Below are 22,661 nucleotides of genomic sequence, written 5' to 3'. Positions count from 1 at the left end.
TAAGAAAGACACTGTCTACATCTATAGAAAGAAATGATAAATAGAAATATGTATAGAATAATTTTGCACACATGTATCTATTTATGTCTAATGGTAGCCATCTCTAGGGTGGGAAGGAAAGGACAGGGAAGAAAAAAAAAGAAATATATATGACAATTTGCTGTATATTTGAAAGGAACAGCAAGTTCTGCAAAGCAGATTTGCAGTTTCATGTGCAATCATCTTTTTTATCATACTGTGTTATAGGAATGTTTGTTTTATTCCATAAATTAAAAAGAAAATAAAAAGAAACAAAAACCTCTTATCTAAAAGAGGAGTTATAACAGTGAGTCAGCTGACATCAAGAACTTTTAAATATATCTCTTTATCCTTTGTTACAGGACAAAAGTTAAAATGTAATAGCTTGCAAATCTAAATCCTTAGCAAAAAAGCAAAAATTATTTTTAAAAATATTTAAACCTGAAATAATTATAAGACCAAAAATTCTTCTCAGGGAAAATGAAGGAAAAATTCAACATTAATTTGTGCATTTAACATTGAATTTTCCATTAGAAGTCAGTCAATAAGCATTTATTAAGTGATTACTATGTATTTATCACTATGCTAAGCATTTGGGATATAAGGAAAAGCAAAATCAATCCCTGCCCTCAAAGAGCTTACATTCTGATGGTGGCATCAAAAATGAGCATAACTAGGTGCATGCAAGATAGCTATAGATATATATAGATATATATATATAGATATGTGTGTATGTGTGTACACACACACACACATATTTACACAGAGAGAGAGAGAAAGAGAAAGAGACAGAGAGAGAGAGAGCGAGCAGATAGAAGGTACTGTCAGAGGTAAAGACATTTATAGTTAGTGGGACCAGGAAATACCTCCTGTAGAAGGTAGAATTGGAGCTAGGTTTTGCAGAAAACTGGGAATGCCAAGAATTGGAGGTGAAGAAGAGCATTCCAGGAATGCAGGCCAACCAATGAAAAGACACAGAGCCAGAAGATAGATTATTGTGTGTAAGAAATAGTGAAACCAATGTGGCCGAATCTTAAATTCATGGAAGGGGTAAGCTGGAAAGGTAGCAAGGGTGCTAGGTTGTGAAAAAGTCCCAACAAAGGACTTTACATTTTATCCTGTATATAATAAGGAGTCACTGGAGTATACTAAGAATGGGGATAACATGGTCAAACTAACACTTAAGGAAAATCACTTTGGCAGTTGAGTGGAGGATGGATTGGAGTGACAGGAGACTTAAGGAAGGCAGGAGGTCAATTAGAGGGCTATTGCCAGGCAAAAGGTAAAGAAGGTTTCAAATGACCTGTGATCACTATGTGAGTGGAGAAAGGGGGACATTTTATTTATTTATTTTTCTTTTTTTTTCTTTTTAAAATTTATTTATTTATAGTTTTCAACATTCACTTCCACAAGATTTTGAGTTCCAAATTTTCTCCCCATCTCATCTCTCCTCCCACTCCAAGATGGCATGCATTCTGAACACTCCTTCCCCTAATCTGCCTTCCCTTCTATCTCTCCCCCCCTTCTCTTATACCCTTCCCCTTCTACTTTCCTGTAGGGCAGGATGGATTTCTATACGCCATTTCTTGTATTTCTTATTTCCCAGTTGCATGTGAAAACAATTTTTTTAACACTTGTTTTTAAAACTTTGGGTTCCAAATTTTCTCCCTTTCTTCTTCCTCACCTACCCTCATTGAAAAGGTAAGCAACTCGATACAGGTTATACATGTATAGTTATGCAAAACACTTTCATAGTAATCATATTGTGAAAAACTATATTTCCCTTAATCCTATCCTGCCCCCCCATTTATTTTATTCTATCTTTTGACTTTGAAAAGGCATTTTAAATTATATTTTCCTTTATTTCATTAAATACTTCCCAATTATATGTAAAAATATTTTCACATTAATTTTTGAAAAATTTGAGTTGCAAATTCTCTCCCTCCCTCTAGCCTCACCTGCCCTTTGAGATGGCAAGCAACTTGATACTGATTATACATGTGAAGTCATGCAAAACATATTTCCATATTAGCCATGTTGCAAAAGAAAATAGACAAAAGCTCCAAGAAAAATAAATAAACTGAAAGGTATACTTCAATCTGCACTCAGAGTTCATCAGTTCTCTCTTTGGAGGTAGAGTATTTTTTGTGATAGATCATATGTAATTGTCTTGGATCATTGTCTTGATCAGAATAGCTAAGTCTTTCACAGTTGATCATCCTTAGAAGAATAGTCTTACTGTATAAAATGTTCTCCTGGTTCTGCACACTTCACCTTGCATGAGTTCATAAAATTGAGAAGAGGGCATATACAGGGGATGTAGCAATAGTAGAAACCACAAGATATTGTAAGAGTTTGGATATAAGGAGTAAGAGGGAGGAGTCAGAATGACACCAAGGTTATGAATGTGGGTGATAAGGAAGATGGTGATGCTTCGAAAGTTATAGAAAAGTTGAAAATAGGGAGAGTTTTCGGGGAAAGATAATATGTAGTTTCAGACATGTTGCATTTGAGATGCATGTAAGGCATCTAGTTCAAGATGTCCAAAAGATAGGTATTAGAGCAAGATTGTTACTGATCAGAGAGACTAGGGCTGGAAATAACAGCAATCATCTGAGTTGAGAATTGAACCTATAGGGAAACAAGAAGAGGCAAGGCACAGAACTTTGGAGGACACCTCTAGCTAATAGGTTTCTCCTAGTTGAGGATACACCAAAGGAGACTGAGAATAAGTGGTCAGGTATGTAGGAAGAGAATCAAGACAGAGAAGTATCACAAAAACATAGAGAGGAAAGAGTATTCAAGAGAAGGTGATCAATTGTTAAAACCCACAAAAAGGTCAAAAAGGATGAGGATAGGAAAATAATCATTAGATTTGGCAATTAAGAGATCATTGATAACTTTGGAGATGGTGGTTGAAGTCATATGATGACATAAAAAACTAGATTGCAGAGAGTTAAGAAGGGAGCAAGAAGAAAAGAAGCGAAGACACCACTTGAATGGAGCCAAAAGCTGCTGAGTTTCTGGCACTCCTTACCCACAATCCTCTATTTAATGTAGAGTACAGGTAATATAGCACTTACTAGAATAGGTCATGGCAAGGGCTAGGCATGATGTTTACATCTTTTGAAAGATGCCGTAAAAATTTAGGCTATTGTTCAAGTACAGATAAGGGAATTTGCTCTAATAAAAACTTATTATCAAAGAAAAGCAAAGTGACCGTACAAGCAAGCATGAAACAGTACCAAGGACAAACCAAAAAAGTTATTTCTATTTTTGGAAAAAATCTAGGTTATGTAAAGTTTAATTAGGTGGAGGAAATAATGTCAAATAAGGGAACTCAGAGATTTTGTTTGCATTGTATACACATTTTTTATTAGTCAGATATGTCTATATTCTTAATAAATTCAACTGCACATGAGGATTTGCATCTACCAATATTGTTGAGGGGCATATGATGAAGTTTAGAGACAAAGCATTAGGCAATGCAAGCATTACTAACTTTGTCTCTCATGCATCTGATGCACCATTATACACATGAATAAAAAAGGATTCTTTTTCCTGACCTCTCACCCCCATTTCTTCTTAAAAAGCATACCACTCGAGGGTGGTAATGTAGAGAGATTTCATGGTATGTTCCTAATCCTTTTATCTTGCCTAAGTTAATCTCAATATTTTCAACTATAATTAGACCAAGAGAATAAGCAAGGATATTAAATATTTCAAAAGCATAGGCATTGAAAAGGAATAGAGTCTGATTAAATACAGATGGTATCAAGAATGGTATTAATGCAAGGTAGAACTTCCAAGAAACAATTCTTCTGGATAGTCTCATTTTATTGATGACTATTCAAGAATAAAGGGTTCTTAACTTGGAGCTCATAAATGTTTTAAAAAAAACACTTTGATAACTGCATTTCAACTTATTGCTTTCCATCACAACCTTATGTATTTTATTTTATGCATTAAAAATTATTCTGAGGAGTCTATAGGTTTCACCAGACTGCCAAAGTGGTTCATGACACAAAAAAAGTCAAGAATCCCTAGTCTAGAGGGAAAATAGAGCTGCCATGTCCTGATTATGGTATTGTTATGGTTACCAGATTAATTATGGTAATGTTCTCAGAAATTCCATTTAGAAGGAAAATACTATCAATTCCACAAATATTTATATACAATGCATTATGCAAGATGTAGAGGAATATAAAGACAAAAATGAGACTCTGTGCCCTCAAGGAACGTACATTCTAAATCCTAAATGGTTCCTCATTTTCTACTGCTATGGATGAAGCACTTAACACAAATGAATAGAAACACACAACCCTGCAGCTAGAAATGAACTTTGAGATCATCTTGTACAACCCACTCATTTTACAGATGAGGAGGCTGGTGCTAGGACGACTTAGCAATTATCTGCAGCTGGTTAGTGCCAGTTAGGGTTTAGCTTATAAACTCTCAAGCAATAAAAACACATACATATATAAAAAGAGGGGCAGAATAATTTAGTGAATAGAGAGCTGACCTTAGAGTTAGGGAAGTCTGGTTTCAAGCCTTACCTGTAACATATACTACATGTGTGATCCTGGGCAAGTCCCTTTTAGTCTCAGTGGCCCCAGCAACTTTCTAGGACTCTAAGATAGAGAACAGGTGCCAATCTACCAGAGTAGAGAATTTTCTTACTGAAACTTCACTATAATAATGAAATCAAGTTCAGTAGTGCAATGGGGAGTTCTAGGCTGAGTGTGAGGAAGGAAAACCTATAAATAAACACCCACAACTGCTGCAAACAACCTCTGTACCCCTTAGTAGAAGGTTATCTTGAGGTTACTGTGGCCAAAGAAATTCATCATCTGGTGATCGACCTTCAGGTAATGCCCTCTTTGAAACTATACAGTTAATCTTGGGATGGAATTTGAGTAGATTTATTAGCAAAGTCTTCAAGAAAGGATTATGTCCATATTGATGCATGGTCAAAGGATATGAAGAGGCAGTTTTCAGACAATGAAATCAAAGCTATCTATAGTCATATGAAAAATGCTTTAAATCACTACTGATCAGTGAAATGCAAATTAAAACAACTCCAAGGTACCATCTCACACCTATCAAATTGGCTAATATGACAAGGAAAGTACATGTTAGAGGGGAATTAGGAAAACTAAGACACTAATGTACTGTTGTGGAATTGTGAACTGATCCAACTATTCTGGAGAGCAATTTTGAACTATGACCAAAGGGCTATAAAACTGTTGGATACCCTTTGATTCAGCAACACCACTGCTAGGTCTACATCCCAAAAACATCCAAAAAAGGGGGAAATGACCTATTTATACAAAAACAGTTACATCAGCTGTTTTCGTGGCGGCTAAGAATTGGAAATCAATGGGATGCCCATCAAATGGGGAATGGCTAGATAAAGCTGTGGCATATAATTGTAATGGAATATTATTGTGCTATAAGAAATGACAAGCAGGATGAGTTCAGAAAAACCTGTAAAGACTTAAGTGAAGTGATGCATAGTGAAGTGAACAGAACCAGGAGAACTCTGGGGAATGAATTCTATTTTTTAAATAATAAATTTGACTCAGTTCTCTATATATTTGAGAAATGAGGCTTTTATCTGAGATACTTGTTGAAAATCTTTTCTCCAGTTTTCTGCTTTTTTATAATTTTATTGCATTGGTTTTGTTTGTGCAAAGACTTTAAAATTTTATGTAATCAAAATTATCTATTTTATATTTTGTGATGCTTTCTATATCTTTTTTGGTCCTAAATTCTTTCCTTATCCATAAATCTGACAGATAAACCATTCCATGTTCTCTCAATTTATGGATAAGGGAGGAATTTAGGACTAAGATAACGTCAAAACAGGCACAAAAAGGATATCATCCTTTAGGTGTAAATCATGTACCCAATTTGACCTTATCTTGGTATACAGTGTGACATGTTAGTCTATACCTAGTTTCTGTCATACTATTTTCCCAACAGTTTTTGTCAAATGAGTTTTTCTTCCAAAAGCTTGGATCTTTGGGTTTATCATATACTAGATTATTACATTTTTTTACTATAATCTCTCTTTCCATTGTCCATTATTGAATGTCATTTTTATTACATTATGATCTGAAAAGGATGAGTTTAGTATTTCTGCCTTTCTGCATTTGGTTGTGATGTTTTTATATCCTAATAAATGGTCAATTTTTGTTTAGGTGCCATGTATTGCTGAGAAAAAGAGATATTCCTTTCTATTCCTATTCATTTTTCTCCAGAGATCTATCATATCTAATTTTCCAGAATTTTATTCACCTCCTTAACATCTTTCTTGTTTATTTTTTGGTTAGATTTATTTAGTTCAGAGAAGGGAAAGTTGAGGTTCCCCCTCCCACACTAGTATAGTTTTATTATTTATTTCTTCCTGTAACTCATTCAATTTTCCTTCAAAAATTTAGATGCTACACTATTTGATGCATATATATTTAGTACTGATGTGATTTCATTGTCTGCGGTACATTTCAGCAAGATATAGTTTCCTTCCTTATCTCTTTTCATCAGATCTATTTTTGCTTTTGCTTTATCTGAGATCGTGATTGCTACCTCTGCTTTCTTTGCTTCAGCTTAAGCATAATCAATTCTGCTCCAGCCCCTTACTTTTACCCTATGTAAAAACTGAATACCCTGTATTCAATTTTCCCTTCTTCCTCTTCCAGTGTAATTTTCTTTCTCACCTCTTTATTTTGTTTTTGTTTTTTTTTGGGGGGGGGTATCATCCCATCAAAGTCACGTTATATCCATACCCTCTGCCTACACATATTCCTTCTAATTGCTCTTGTAGTAATAAAGTTGCTAAAGAGTTAGAAATGTTATCTTGCCGTATAGAAATATAAACAGTTTAACCTTATGAAATTTCTTATGTTTCTCTTCCCTGTTTCTTTTTCACCTTTTTTATGTTTCCCTTGAATCTATCTGGAGGTCATATTTTTTATTCAGCTCTGGTCTTTTAATTAGAAATGCTTGAAAATCCTCTATTTCATTAAATATCTATTTTTTCCCTTGAAAGATTATATGCTATTTTGGTGGGTAGCTTATTCTTGGTTGCAATCCTAACTCCTTTAGGAGTTAGTTGTGAATCCCAACTTCACAGAACAAATCTTTTTATGAAGTTTGGATTCAATCAAAGGGCCACACTTGATAATCTAGAGGGCCACATGTGGCCTCCAGGCCACATGTTCCCCTCCCCTGTTCTAAGCCTTTAGGTTCTTTAATGTAGAAGATGCCAAATCCTGTGTAATCCTGACTGCAGCTCCACAGTATTCTAATTGTTTCTTTTAGGCTGCTTTCAATACTTTCTCCTTGATCTGTGAGCTCTGGAATTTGGCTATAACATTCCTGGGAGTTTTCATTTGGGGATCTTTTTCAGGTGATGATTGGTCAATTCTTTCAATTTCTATTTTGCCCTCTGGTTCTACTGCATCAAGGCAGTTTTCTTTGACAATTACTTGAAAGATGTTGTCTAGGCCTTTTTTTTTTTAATCATGACTTTTAGGTGGTCTAATAATTCTTATATTATCTGTCCTGGATCTATTTTCTAGATCAGTTGTTTTTTTCCAATAAGAAATTTCATATTTTCTTCTATTGTTTTTTACAGTTTTGATTTTGTTTGTAGTATCTTGATGTCTCATAGAGTCATAAGTTTCCACTAGTACAATTCTAATTTTTAAGTAGTTATTTTCTTTAGTGAGCTTTTATACCTTTTCCATTTGGCCAATTCTATTTTTTAGGGAGTTATTTTCCCAATAAATTTTTATATGTCTTTTCCCATACTATTAAATCTTTTTTCATGATTCTCTTCATTACTCTCATTTCTTTTCTCAATTTTTCTTCTACTTCTCTAATTTGCTTTTTAAAATCGTTTTTAAGCTCTTCCAGGAATTCTTTTTGGGCCTGAGACCAAATTAAATTTTTCCTTGAGGCTTCACATGTAGCCATTTAGACACTATTGTCCTCCTCTCAGTTCCTGCTTTGATCCTTCCTATCACTATAGTAACTTTCAATAGCCAAGGTCTTTTGTGTTTTTTGCTCATTTATCTACCTTTTTGTGACTTAGTGTTTTTAGGCTAAAATTGGGCTTCAGCTCTGCACTGTTCTAAGCTTTTTGTGCTGGGGCTTTGGATCTTGCTTCTGGCTTTCACTGGGCTTCAGAACTTAGCTGTTAGCTTTCTCTAGTGGGTAGGCTTCCCTTCTGGATTATACTGGAGGGGGTGGGGTGGGACCTCCTAGTTGGCCTTACCTGGGTGTGGAGTTTAGCTTCTGGTCTGTAGGGGTGGGGCCTTGCTGCTGGGTTGCTATGGAAACAGGGTCTCTCTGCTTCCAAGACCTGGGGTGTGTCTCACTGTTGGCCAGCCCCAGGACTGGACTTCACTACCAGTGGGCTCAAGACTTTACTGTGGGCTTGTGCTGGAGGTGGGGTTACTGGGGTGGAGCCTTGCTGCCCTGCATAGACTGCTTACTTGCCTAGGGGGCTGCTGGCTTGCAGAAGGGTGAGGCCTCCATGGTGGATTCTCCGGGCTTGGAGCCCTTCTGCAGGCCCCCTGCTGTGAGGCTGGCTACTGCTGCTGCTACCTGGCTCCCCTCCCATTCCAGTGAGACAGACCTTTCCTGCTGGGCTGGTACACAGCTTCCCCACTCCTAAATCAATTATGAGGCTGTTTTCTAGTTGTTTGGAGGGGAATTTGGGAGGGCTTCAGAGGGTTCCTTCCTCATTCTGCCATCTTGGCGCCAGAAATACTACTTGCCATTTTTATTATAGACATGACAATCATTTCTTTCTAAGCATTGTCAGAGTAACACATCTTATAGCGGTCATTTGGAACACTCCATAGAGATTTTTTTGCCAAGATTATTCAAAAGCATCAGAGTTGTAGGCAAAAGTATAAAGCTAAGACCATTTGTAAATATGTGATGGGAATAATTTTCTCCCCAGACTATGAATTAAACACTAAGCTTTTTTGCAATAAAAACATCCCTCTTGTTCCCTACTGACATTAAAAACAGACTAGACTAATTTTTTTTAATTTTTTATGAATGGTTATCTAACTTGCCATATGTATATATATAATATATATATACACACACACACACACACACACACACACACACATATATACATATATATAACGTGCATGCATGCATAAAATGATTATCTATCTTGGCCAGTATACATTGGTACATATACATACATATGTATATTGACCAGAGTAGATAATTATTTATTTAAAAAAATTAATCTGGTCTATTTTTAATGTCAATGGAGAATAAGAGGGAATAGATACAAATGCACAAACACATGTGTTTATGTGTGTGTATGAAATAATTAACTGTTAAACCAAGACTATTTATAGGCTTGATTAGAATTTGCCTATTTTTTACATGCCTCTATTTAGATGATTAATTATTCTCATCAACATTGGTAAATGTGTACTGGTTTTGTTGGTGAAAAAGGATGGATTTGGGCTGTGAAAATTAAAATGGCATTTCCACATATTCCTTGAATGTGAATAAAAATATAAGAGTGAAGCATTTCTTGGGAACTGCCACTGTTAGAAATTTGGTTTTAGTCACATAAGGCATCCTGGAGGTGATTTATGATGTAAAGAAATCTCCTGCCAAGTATTTATTATGCACTTACTGTGAGCTCAGAAGATGTATAGCTGCACTCAGTGATCTTATATTCTAACTGAGAAGACAAGACTAACTTACAAGAAAAAAAAATAGTGACTGATACAAGGCAATTATGTGCTAATATGTAATGGTACCAAGATTTTTAAGTCTTTTTTAAGTCTTAGGGGAATTCAGAGGAAAAACAGTGATGATTGAGAGCTGAGGTGATCAGGAAAGGGAGTGGGACTTATATTAGATGTTGGAGGGACCCAGAAGTGGAGGAACATGAGCAAAGGGGTGCGCGCGCACACACACACACACACACACACACACACACACACACACCCCAACCTGAAGAGAATTTTATGGCTGAATTGGGCCTTATAGGTCATCTACCCCTATTTCCAAGTACCTTGTAAGTTGTTAAGAAAGATGTTCGTCTTATTTTTCTGTCTATGCATCTGCCCCTTCCACTATCTGTCTGCTTTCTGACTTCAGCAAATTTACAGATCAGTAGAGGCAAGACAGCAAGAGGCATGGAGGTATAAAGCCAACCCATTCAGATTGCACTAGCACCTTTTCACATGTGAGTGGATTCTTCTATACTTTGTAAAAGAAAAGGCTTGTAGTTCATTTTCATATGAGAAGGCCAGCCCAGGCAAAGAACTTTGCCCCCAGGATGGAGCCTGCCTCCGTACATTTTGCTTAGCCACTCACTGAAACAACCTTAGAATTAAAAAAAATAACACAAAAACACAAAACCTGGGGAAAAAAACACTGGCAAACTCTGAACTCAAAAGTCATTTGGTCATTATAGAGCAAATGGTCACTATCTGGTTTTGGCCTAGTTTGCAGAGTCGATGATTTGGGAAATGTACTAGATATTGACTATAAGGTAGGGTCTAACCTAGAGAACCCAGCCACAAACTAGGAAGAGTTGATGAAAGAAATTTTGTTTTCTTACCTTCTGCCTGGAAAAGTGGCAAAATTTAGAGGCAATGCCTTGGGGAAACAGAATTGAAGAGGCATATCTGCCAGTCCTAGAATGAGCGTCTCTCCTCCTTCTGAAAGAAAATAGCACTACCCTCTAATTAAGGGTTGTACCTAAAGCTGGATTTGGTAGATACTATAGCTGACCACTAAAGAGTAGGCCCAAGGAGCAGCTACGTGGTGCAGTGGATACAGCACCGGCCCTGGAGTCAGAAGGACCTGAGTTCAAATTCAACCTCAGACACATACTACTTCCTAGCTGGGTGACTTTGGGCAAGTCACGTAATCCCAATTGCCTCACTGAAAAAAAAGAGTAGGCCCAGGGAGTCCAAAGATCTGTGCAGCCGAGCAGCAGTACCCCATGCTGAGCAAGCCTTGTTGAACAACCTGTTCAGATGTCATGCTGAGTGGGAGATTTATATGTTCCTTCGTATACCTCACTAATGTGAGCACTCTTTACATTACATTACATTAGTGACCACTCTTCTCACTACTCTCCCCATAAACTTGTGCATTTTGGGAAGACTGTTCCCTAGATTTATGGGAGATACATTTTGTAATTCCTATTACTCTGCTTTTCCAAATCCTTTTTCTTCAAGGTTCAGGTCAGGCACCATCCCCTTGGTAAGTTTCCCTGATCCCCATAACTCAAAAGAGTTCTCCTTTCTTCCCTTCACTATCTTGTATTATACTGATCTGTTCACCTGTCACAGTAGAATGTAAACTCTTTGAGAATTTACATTTTTTGCTTTTGCATCCTTCGAGCTTGGCAAAATCCTTTGTGTGTAGTCGACACTCAAAACACACACACACACACACACACACACATACACACCAAACTGAACAGAATTTTATAGCTGAAAGGGGCCTTAGAAATCATCTACCTCTGTTTCCTCAGTTGAAGCCCACACAGATTAAGTGACTTGTTCAATTTCACAAAAGTAGAAAGGAAGAAAGTTCATGGATGAGGAAAGAAATATTATTTTTTACTTCACAGGTTTTTTTTAACCAATTTGGCTAAAATGTTATTCTTTAATTTTTAAGACTCTACATTTTGTATTTTTCTCAATTGATCTGTTGTCTTATTTTGCTGCAAAAAGATAGACCTATACTCTTTATTTCTAATGAAACTGAATACAAGCAAGAGAGAGAGAGAGAGAGAGAGTATTTCTGTTGGAGAAATGAAGGAACATCGTTCACCCCCATATAGGAAGATTTGAACCTGATAAACTAGTTTGATGCTGTGTACAATATTTAGAAAAATAAAAGTGTCTAGCAATACATGTGGAATTTATAATGCACGTCAGCTACAGCTGATACCCATGGACCTAGAAAACACTGAGCAGATAGCTAGGGGGTTTAGATGAGAACAGGGAGGTAGACACACAACCCACACTTATGTAATTCAGTTCCTGAAACATTAAATGGCACCATGAGAAAACCTCCCAAATTAAGGGGCTAATTTGATCCCAATCAAGTTTGGGTAAAACATATTTGAGAATTAATTTCTCTACTTAGAGAAAACATTGAGAATTGAATTACAAGAGTTATTCAATTGAATGAATGCCATTTAGATATATATCCCTGAACTCTGATTAATCCTACAAAGGTGAGATAAAAATTAAGTTAAAACAAGGGTATTTATTCTGATTTCTATTTCAAAGCCAGGCATATGAATCAAAGTTAACACAAGTCACACAAATGCACCATCATGTTAGGCATAATCCAGTGTTGAAATGTCTTTTATTCTTCTAGAAACCCACATCTCAGATTCATATTAGTTTTCAACTGTACAAAGAGAGCATCACATTTGACAGCAATGGTACTGCAACACTTTCCCAGGGTTTTACACAAATGGACACCCAGTATCAGCGAAGAATGTGGCACCATCCAGTAAATCACAGTCCCTCCGATAGAAGTCACTCCCTGGCCTAAACTGGGTACTGCTGGAAGCTGATTAACTCCTTTTGGCTATTGATATACCGTCCGGCAGACTGAGTGTGTAGCCAATGAATTATCTGTAAAATGAGTTTCTCTAGAGTGGAACGGACTGGCTAGGGAGAAAATGGGTTTCTATTCTGGAGATCTCTAAGCAGAAGTTCCATGAACACTTGTAGGTATTGTAGAAGGGATTTTCGGTCAGGGGTGTATGTGTGTGTGTGTGTGAGAGAGAGACAGACAGACAGACAAAGAGATAGAAAAAGAGACAAAGGGAAATAGAGAGACAGAGAAAGGCAGACAGCCATACAGACACACAGCGATAGAGAAAATTGTAATGGGTTGTGTTTCAAATTCAAACCTTTAATTTCATTGGTGTAAACTACTCCTATGATAAAATGGTCAATGCTACAGTGTAGCATGGGGGCACTGAGAGATTAAGTAGCTTATCTGAATCACTCAGCTGATTTATGTCAGAGGGGGTTCTTGAATCCAAGGCTTCCAGACTCCCACCCTAAGATTGGCTCTCTGTCCATTAGACCATGCTGTCTTTGGGGGGCGTGTGTGTGTAAGTGTAAGTGTGTCTGTAAGTTTAAAATTACATACAAGGAACAGAAGTGGATATGCTGCACACATGTATATATTTATATCAACATATATGGTGTTTAAATTATATATAAATATATATAATATATATTCATATATAATTATATATGAAGAAAATATTAGTTATTTTGAAATGAACGCTAAATTTATTTTGTTATGGAATTAACTTAATCAAATGTTAATAGATATACATGTACAGGTATCTATTGTGTATGTATATACAGACACATATGGTATATATGTGTACATACACAAATAGTGTATATCTATACTTATGTAGATATACGTGTGTACATATGTATATGTGTATACATGCCCACACACAATATAACTGTAGCTTGAGAGGTATTTTATGTTTCTAAGAAAATTGAAGGGGCGGCTATGTGGTGCAGTAGATAGAACTCTGGCCTTGGAGTCAGGAAGACCACGGTTCAAATCTGGCTTCAGACACTTGACACTCACTAGCTGTATGACCCTGGGCAAGTCACCCCAATTGCCTCACAAAAAAAAAAGGAAATTGAAGAAATGGACAAAGAATAAACCTTTTATCTTGGTCTCATTAAAATGTGAATTCATTGGGGAACTACCTTTCATCAGTAGAGTGAAATAATAACTCACTCACTTGTGTCTTCATGGTCTGAAATGTCTAATGCCTGGTGGTGTCACACCTGCCCAGGGGCTTTCAAGGTCCTTGGAGAACCTACCTTCACAGGCTGACCACGAACCATGGTTTTAGGAAGATATTTTAGCTGATATGACAAAACAAGGGCAAGAAGGCTCAAGGAGTAGACAGTGAGCTCAGTGTCACGAACACAGAGTGGGAATGAGAAAGGTCAAACAGGTCATGGAAATGAGCACTTTCCTTTTCAAGAATCTAACTCCAAGTAATTCAGTCATTGTTATTAGTCCTGAAGCAGAACATCTTCTGTCCTTATTCATATGAATATTTATGAATTACCATCAGCGAAATGAACACACCACTTGCCCAACTGGCTTACAATTTAATTAGGCTTAAGTGCAAGTTTCTCCCCTAAGTCAGGGGTAGCCAACCTATGAAGTAGGTTCCAAATGCAGTAAGCCTTTTTGACACTCACCTACTCCCCACTACAATTTCATCTCCTCCTCCATCTTGTCTTTTTCTATTCCTCCTTTTCCTCCCATCTCTTTTTCAATTTCTCCTTTTTCATTTCTTGTTCTTATTGTCTATGCCTTACAACTGTGCCTCATAGGAATCGTGTTTAATGTCATCTGAAGCCATGCTTCATGGTCAGCCTGTGAAGGTAGGTTTCCTGAGGACCTTCACAACACCTAGGAAGGTTAGACTCCTCTGAACATTAGATATTTCAGATCATGAATAGAAATATTGCAAACTCATTTCCTGCATTATACCGTAGCTATGAGACACAGCATTATACCTATAACTGTGTGATAAATAAGTAGAATCAGTGCTTATCACATTTATTCTAGTAACACTCAAATACCTAATTTGGCCTGTGAATAATTTCCTCCCTCCCCTTTCTTCCACCAAAGTACTGCCTGTCCCCCATTCACTGACTAGGGCCTGTTGGTATTCCCTAAGCGAGAGTATTCTACATGTACAGGATGAAATGTGTTTACAGAGGGGTCAAATATAATTTTTGGAAAGCTTACGTGGGTGTTGGCATGGTCTCCAGAAGAGCTGTAATAAAAACAACCCTATAACAGCCTGGCAAAACCATTAGCCCATCAATCACTGACCAGTGTGACCCCATGCTTTGACTTCTAACCAGTTCAACAGTGAATGTTTCTCCAGAGATGGGCAAGTCCAATGCTCAGCTGAAGACTCCAAGAAAGACAAGATCAGCTCAGAAATAAGAGTACCCTCTAAAGTTAATTCCATAATAAAACCAAATTAGGTATTCATTGTGAAGTCACAAAAATTCTGAAGTTAACTCAAATTATATTCCTCCCATCAAATTACTTTACAAAGACTGAAAAAAAAATCTTTACAATGCTATGTAAAGTGGTATTCTCTTCTCACTCCATACTACTTTATTTGGTGACCTTATCAGTTCCCATTGATTTAATTATCAATTCCGCGCTAATGATTCTAAAATCTACCTATGCTGCCTCAATCTCTATACTGACCTCTAATCTTGCGCCTCTAATTGCCTTTCTGACATCTCAAAATGGATGTCCAGCAGACATCTTAAACTCAATATGTCCAAAACAGAACTCATTATCTTTACCCCTACACACTCCCCTGTTCCTACTTTCCCTATTACTGTAGAAAACAACACCACTCTCCCAGTCGGTATCTTAGGCTTACAACCTCGATGTCATCCTTGACTCCTAACTACATCCAACTACACCCCCATATCCAAACTGTTGCCAAGTCCCATCAATCGGATTTCTTGAATATATCCTCTCATCTCCTGTGTCACTGCCGCCACTCTAGTGCAGGCCTTCACCACCTTGTGCATAGGCTGTTACAATAGCCTTCCAGTGGGTCTGCCTGCTTCCAGTCTCTCTCCACTCCAATCCATCCTCCATTCAGCCACCAAAGTGATTTTCCCAAAGCACAGGTCTGACCACGTCATGTTCCGACTCAATAAATTGCAGTGTCTTCCTATGGACTTTAGGATCAAATACAAAATGTTCTGTTTGGCATTCAAAGCTCTTCATAACCTACTTCCCTCCTACCTTTTCAGTCTTCCTCTTTATTCCCTGACTCTTCTATCCAGTGATATTGGCCTCCTTTTCCATTCCACCAACAAGACACTGCATCTAATGGCTCCAGGCATTCTTTCTGCCTGTCCCTAATTCTTGGAATGCTCTCCCTCCTTTCCTGACTTCCTTTAAAGTCTCAACTAAAATCATACCTCCTATAAGAAGTCTTCCCCAACGCTTCTTAATTCCTGTGCCTTTCCTCTATTAATTATTTCCTATTTATCCTCTATACACCTTTCTTGTTTGCATTTTATTTCCCCCATCGGACTCCAAGTTGTTCAGGGCGGTGATTGTCTTTTGATATTTTCTTATCCCCAGCTCTTAGCATAGTGCCTGGCACATAGTAGGCACTCAATAAATATTTATTGCCTGCTTGCTTGTTTGCTCGCTGCTGCTTGTCCTTCGTTCTGGAAGAGGCCCATGACATCAGGGAGGTGATACCATGACATACAAGTGAATTGGATGTAAGTAAGGGAGGGCTATGGGGAACCACCAGCCTCACTTTCTCCTCCAGAGCCAGGTAGAGATCAGGACAACTAGAGATGGCCCTGGACGCAGTGGGGGACCTTGGCCTTTTCAAGCTAAGGTCTTCAACAGATCTCAGTTTGACTGAGGCAACACCCAGCCCATTCATGATTAAGACTTAATAAAGAAGAGGCAAAGAATGGCCTCTTTAAAAAATAAATAGATCTAGGAGGGGAAGACCCTCAGGGTTTCTGGCCAAAACAGAAACAATTTTTACTTACATTCATTCTGAGCCAATCAGGGTTCAAACAAAGACCAAGCAGGGCTTAGCCAGGTACCTATTGTTGGCCAATTTAATTGACTGATTGAATGAATGGGGAATGTTCCCTTCTCCTGAGTCTACTTTTCCCATCCTTATATTACTGAAAGCTTCTAACAGGTGAAGTATATTAATTGTTCTACAGAAGCCCAGCCTCAAAGGATAGCTAGCTATGCAACAAGAGAGTTATAAATACACACACACACACACACACACACACATACACACACACACACACACAAATTGGCACAAGGTGGCCCAATGAATAGAAAGCTAGGCTTGACCTTAAGTCAGGGAGATCTTGTTTCAAAAACTGTCTTTGATGCATAAGTAATCTGGGACAAGTCACGTACCCTCTCATGCACTAGGGAATTCTCTGAGGCCGAAAATCGTACAACCATTGCAGATGTGTATTACTAAAGGTGATTTCCTCACCAAGAGTTACCTACTACAGAGGTGTCAAACAGGTGGCCATTGGCTCTATGTGGCCAGCAACACTCTCAAGTATGACCTGAACCAGATTAAAATATAATTGGAAAATATTTAACAAAATAAAAATACAATGAAAGGTAACATTACATTTGTATGTACAAATTAGTGGCAACATTTCTTATTGATTTCAATACCACTATCATACGTCATGAAATCAAAGGTATGGATTTAAAACACAAACACATACACTCATAGCCAGTTCAACGTATGCTTGACCGAGAATGATTTCTAAAACATCCTTAACAAGTGGTCATCTACTTTCTGCTTAAAGACCTCTAATGAGGAAGAACCCAGGAGCTCCTAAGGGACCCACTGCATTTCTGGAAAGCTCTACCTCTCATTTTACAAATAATACATTGAACTGAGTCAAGCCAGGATGTGAATGGATCCGAGTGACACATTAGAGATATTTTCTAAGATTTTCTTTCCCCTTTCCACTGCTTTGCTTATCACTGAAGAATTTTATGGGCAGTAATTAGTGGGTCTCACATGCTTAAATCACCAGATTTAGACCTGGAAGGGACTTCAGATATTATCTAGTCCAAATATTTCAGAAGGGAGTCAGGCTGAAGACCTCCACTATATTTGGGGAGGAAAGTGTGGGGTATTATTCAATGAGCCCTAGAAACCTGAAATGAGAATGGATGACCACATTTAATTTACAACCACCAGAATCAATCCTAGAAATGATAAACTACTCTAAAAGGGAGGCATTTATTTAGGCATTACCAAACAAAACTCTTCAGTCAGTCATTTTTCAGTTGTGTCTGACTCTTTTTAACTACATTTTGGGGTTTTCTAGGCAAAGATACCAGAGTGGTTTGCCATTTCCTTCTTCAGCTCATTTTACAGATGAGCAAACTGTGACAAACAGAGAAGTGACTTGCCCAAGGTAACACAGCTAGTAAGTGCCTGAGGCAGATTCGAACTCAGGTCCTCCTGACTCCAGTCCCAATTCTCTATCTACTATGTGACCTAGCTGCTCCAAACAAAAAAATATACCAGGCCATAATTTTTACTATGTCAGAGGGTCCCAGTGCTTATTAGCACAGTGCCTGACACATAGTAAGTGCTTAATAAATACTTACTGACAGACTCGTTTATCAAAGTGCTTGTGGTTAAAAAAAAAATCTTACAGCTTTCCTTCCCATTTCCTGGGATGAACTATGCAGCTGAACATCTAGAACCACTCATCTTGAGATAAATATAACCAAATAATTTGACAAAGCAGATTTGGATTCATATGGAAGAACAGAGAACAGCTGCAGGAGGAGACACTCAACAGCCCTTCCATGTCAGCACTCATGATATTAAGCCAGAAGAAAACTTATCATCATCTTCATCATCATCATCATCACTGTTATCATCATCATCATCATCATTAAAAATGTTGCTTTTAATGTCCTGATACATAGAATACTTTGGGAGGTGCTTCTCAGTGACAGCTGAGGGTGATGAAGATAGAAAACTGACTGACAATGCCCACTTGATGCTTACTTCTCTTGCGATAAGATTCTGACTAGATAACACTTAAAACTGTGTACCATAGTAAAAAAAAGTGCTCACTGTAACTACGATCATTGTAGTGGATAAAGAACGTGCCTTAAGCCAAAACAATTTGGGTTCATGTCCCATTCATAATGTGCATGGGCTCTGCATCCCTGGGCAAGTGCTGTGCTTTAGGCAACCCTCTGAGAGTATAAGGGGTAGAGAAGATGTTGTCCTGCTGTGGTAGAGGGAGTTTCCTCACCTGAAAGTTCCCTATACTACTGGAATTACAGGTCCAACTCCCATGCCTAACTAGGGAATCATTTATGTGTTTTTCTTCTTTGTTTCTTTGTTTCTTTCATTCCTTTACCTCAGATGAATATAGGGAAACCTGATTTGTTTAGGATGGTTTTTGTTGGTGGTGTTATTCCAAAAACTGGTGTCTTTAGTAAGGTAAATATACCCCTTATATGGTACCGCAGGAATCTCAAATACTGACACAGATCTTTAAAATTTGAAAGCTTTTCCTTTTAACTTTAGATCTCCTCATTTCCAGCAAGACTCAGTAATTTCTGTTGCTATCCTTTGCAGATTTTCAACTCTCTAAGACTATGATATTGCTTTGTTGGATTTCTCATCTTTTTTTATTTTATTTTTTGCTAGTTTCCTTACCCAGAGCTCCCTACAAAGATCAGAGATCACTGGTCTTGCACAAATGAAGAAGAAAAAAAAATCAACCTTTAAAAAGCCAAAAATAAAGGTGAATTTATTGTTTGTTTGTTTTTGTTTTATTTTGTTTTGTTTGTTTTTGGAACTAACTCATCCAGGTATCAAAACAGCCTTAATTGTCCAGATATGCTTTTGCCTCCTCAACCCAAACCTGGGGATTTTCTCCTCCCCAATCTAAACCAGCGGGCCAGTTTTTGACACATACGCTAGTCGTGTGACTGATCTCTTAGAATTCTCAGGCAGCTCTGTAAGACTATGCTATTGCTTTGTTAGGTTTCACATATATACATATGATTACATATATATGTATATACATATGTATATGTGTATATGCATATGTGTGTGTATATATGTGTGTGTGTGTGTATATATATATATATACACATATATATAAATTTTTCTAGTTTCTTTATCCAGAGATCCCTATAAAGGTCATATCACAGGTTCTAACAACAACAACAACCAATAATCAGCTGGGAGGTATCTTAAGGCATTTTCATTTCCCAAAGATTACTTTTCACTGTAGCTTGTTCATTTTCTAAACTTCCATGAATCTGGGGGGAGGGGTTGATTACAGAGATATTTTGGATAGTTTTAAATGACTTGTTTTCTCTTCCATTCAGATGGTTACTTGAGGCTTCTGAGTCATTTAAAATATTTCATGTAAGTGTGTACAACAGAAAGTTGAGGTTTTCACAAAGAATTCTCTCTTCCTGTTATACTCTGGATATGGATATTTTTGTTTTTGAAGTTCAGGATTTAAAAAAAAAAGAAAGCATATCACATAAACTTTCAAAGAGCATTTAGCAAAAGACAAATTCACTTAGAAGCCTGCAGAGTACGCAGGGCAAAAAGGAGATGATGCTTGTCTGGAAGAATCTCACAAAAATTGTAGGGAAAGAAAATGAATGAGAAAAGCAGCAGTTAAGTTATAATTGCTCCAGCAGAGACAAAGGAAAGTCAAATATCAAACATTTTAATATCTTAGCTTTATAAAGAGTAAAAAACAAAAACAACAAATAGCAAACAAATTCTCCTGGCCTTACTTGGTAATCATAGTGCATCTTTATACCACTTTTTTCATTTGTCAGACCCTTTTTAGTATGCAATTTCTATATCTCCTTCACAATTACTCTAAGCTTAAAAAAACTGAGCGGCCTAAATCAGGAAGGAGGCCCTGTGGTGGCCTTGCCTCAGAATCATACACACAAATTTCCCCAGTCCTGCTTCAGCTGCTTCAGACATTTAATTAACATCAGGCACTGTGGCAAAAGATTTGTCTATAATTTCATGGCAAAAGATTTGTCTATAATTTCATTGAGTCACCCATTTGTGAGTCATCTACTTCTAATTTGTTTTAAAATCAAGTTCAAGATTCTTAGCTGCCACAACAATCTGCAGCAACTTAAAGAAATAAATGGTGTATATCCTCCTTAGATATACCCAGCATCCTCTCTGCCTTCTGTGATACAAATGAAAATTAGTTTTCCTCCCAAAATAACCTTTATTAAGTACTCACCTGCTAAAACCCTGAATGTCTTTCATTCCAAGCCAATAGCACTTAGGGAAAGTCAACTGTAAGTAAGCACTGAAGAAGGAAAGCAAAGTTTCCCAGTAGACTATAAGCATCTTGAGGGCAAGGACTGTTTGGTTTGTGTCTTGGTATCCCTAGGGTCTAGGCCAATTTTCTGCACCTATAATAGGCATCTAATTAACATATTCTAGAACTGAACTTGCTATTTCAAGGAATTTATAATTAAGTTCTGAAGTTTTATTCAATGAATATGATTATATATATACATATACACACACACATATTCACAAAAAAGATTCAAAACATATAAATTATGTAACTCATGTTACTAACCACATTACATAAGAAAGCATTGTCAAGTAAAGAGAAAATTGGAGGGTTGGAAAGATGGGGTGGAAATGACCTGGGAAGGCATCAGGAGTATTTGATCGATTTTTCAGGGAAGGGATATGACTTGATGAAAGAGGGAAAGAGTAAAGGGGAAATGGGAAGGGAAAAAATGGGAAATGGATTTATATAGAAAGGAAGATAGGGAGGACAGCAGAAGATAAAGGTCATGACTGAGAGGCTACCTGATGGGGAATCTTAAAACCATGACTAGGATCATCAGTGCTATTTTAAGAGAAATTGGCAATCCTTTCAGAATCAGAGAATAAATTACATGATCAAAATGAAGCTCAAAGGAGATGATGCTTGCATTGTGTAGATTCAACAGAGAAAAGAGCTTTTTACTCTGCTCCAATCAATGTCAACAACACTGATCCATAGACTGAAGCTATTTCTACATCTTAGACAAGAGATCATAATTTCATAATTTGGTAAAATTTAGAGGGAGACACTCAAAACATTCTGAATAGCTAAGGCAAAAAAATAGCTACAATCATGTAAACAAATTGATAGAAGGAATAGCCACAATACTGTTTTATCAAAGCTTGTGCCCTAATGATACTGGATCATTAACTGTCTCCACAGATGGACCAGTATTGGCCTTGGTTGAGCAATCTAGCATATATTGTAAAGGAATAAAATTACAATTCTTTTAAAATTTTCTTTCTTAATTTCTATTTTTTTTTACTGAGTCATATTGGACTTCTCTCCAGTTGATCTGATTTAATGAGATATGACTGAGTTTGAGGGCAGCCTACCTAAATGTGTCAAAATATTGAAGAGATCTAACCAAATACATTTAGAAATGATTTCTTCATTTCCAGCCTTCTTTCTAGATGGCGACTTTTGTTTCAAGAGCTTAACTATTTCTGCTTCAACCTAAACTAATTGTTATTTCTGTGTATGAGATATTGTCAGTTTTCGGTGTCTGGTATTTAAATAAATCCTCTCACAAATACAAAGCCAATTCCATTATCTATAGTGTTAAAAGGCATCTATCTGCCTTCTCTAAAAGTCCATAGAAAACTACTTGCCCTGCTACAACATGACTAGCTTTAACACAGTACTCAGCAGAGTGCAGATCCATACTGGGTTTTGTCCATCGAGAGAGAATGCCTACGAATCTTAACAGTGACCCATTAAAGTACAGTCTTCCCTAGAACATGGACCATGAGGACAGAATTGAAGCAGGTACTGGAGTAAGGTAGTGTGTTCCCTAGTATCTAGGGCAATGTTTCTCTATCAAATCACTGACTTGGTAACTTCAAAGTCATATAGGATTTCCTTTTGTGTGTGTGTGTGTGTGTGTGTGTGTGTGTGTGTGTGTGTGTGTGT

General features: G+C 37.2%; 1 protein-coding gene across 7 annotated transcripts in view; it reads right to left on the bottom strand.

Annotated features, from left to right (window-relative positions):
* PDE4D (phosphodiesterase 4D) overlaps positions 1 to 22,661 on the bottom strand; it is a 1,859,629-nt gene that overhangs the window by 564,288 nt on the left and 1,272,680 nt on the right. The gene's annotated exons all lie outside the window — the stretch shown is intronic.

Source organism: Vombatus ursinus, unplaced genomic scaffold (assembly GCF_900497805.2).
Source record: "Vombatus ursinus unplaced genomic scaffold, bare-nosed wombat genome assembly UNPS02014772.1, whole genome shotgun sequence".
In the NCBI taxonomy this organism is placed as follows: domain Eukaryota; kingdom Metazoa; phylum Chordata; class Mammalia; order Diprotodontia; family Vombatidae; genus Vombatus; species Vombatus ursinus.
The sequence above is the reverse complement of the archived record's forward strand: the minus strand, read 5'-3'. Positions and strand labels throughout refer to the sequence as shown.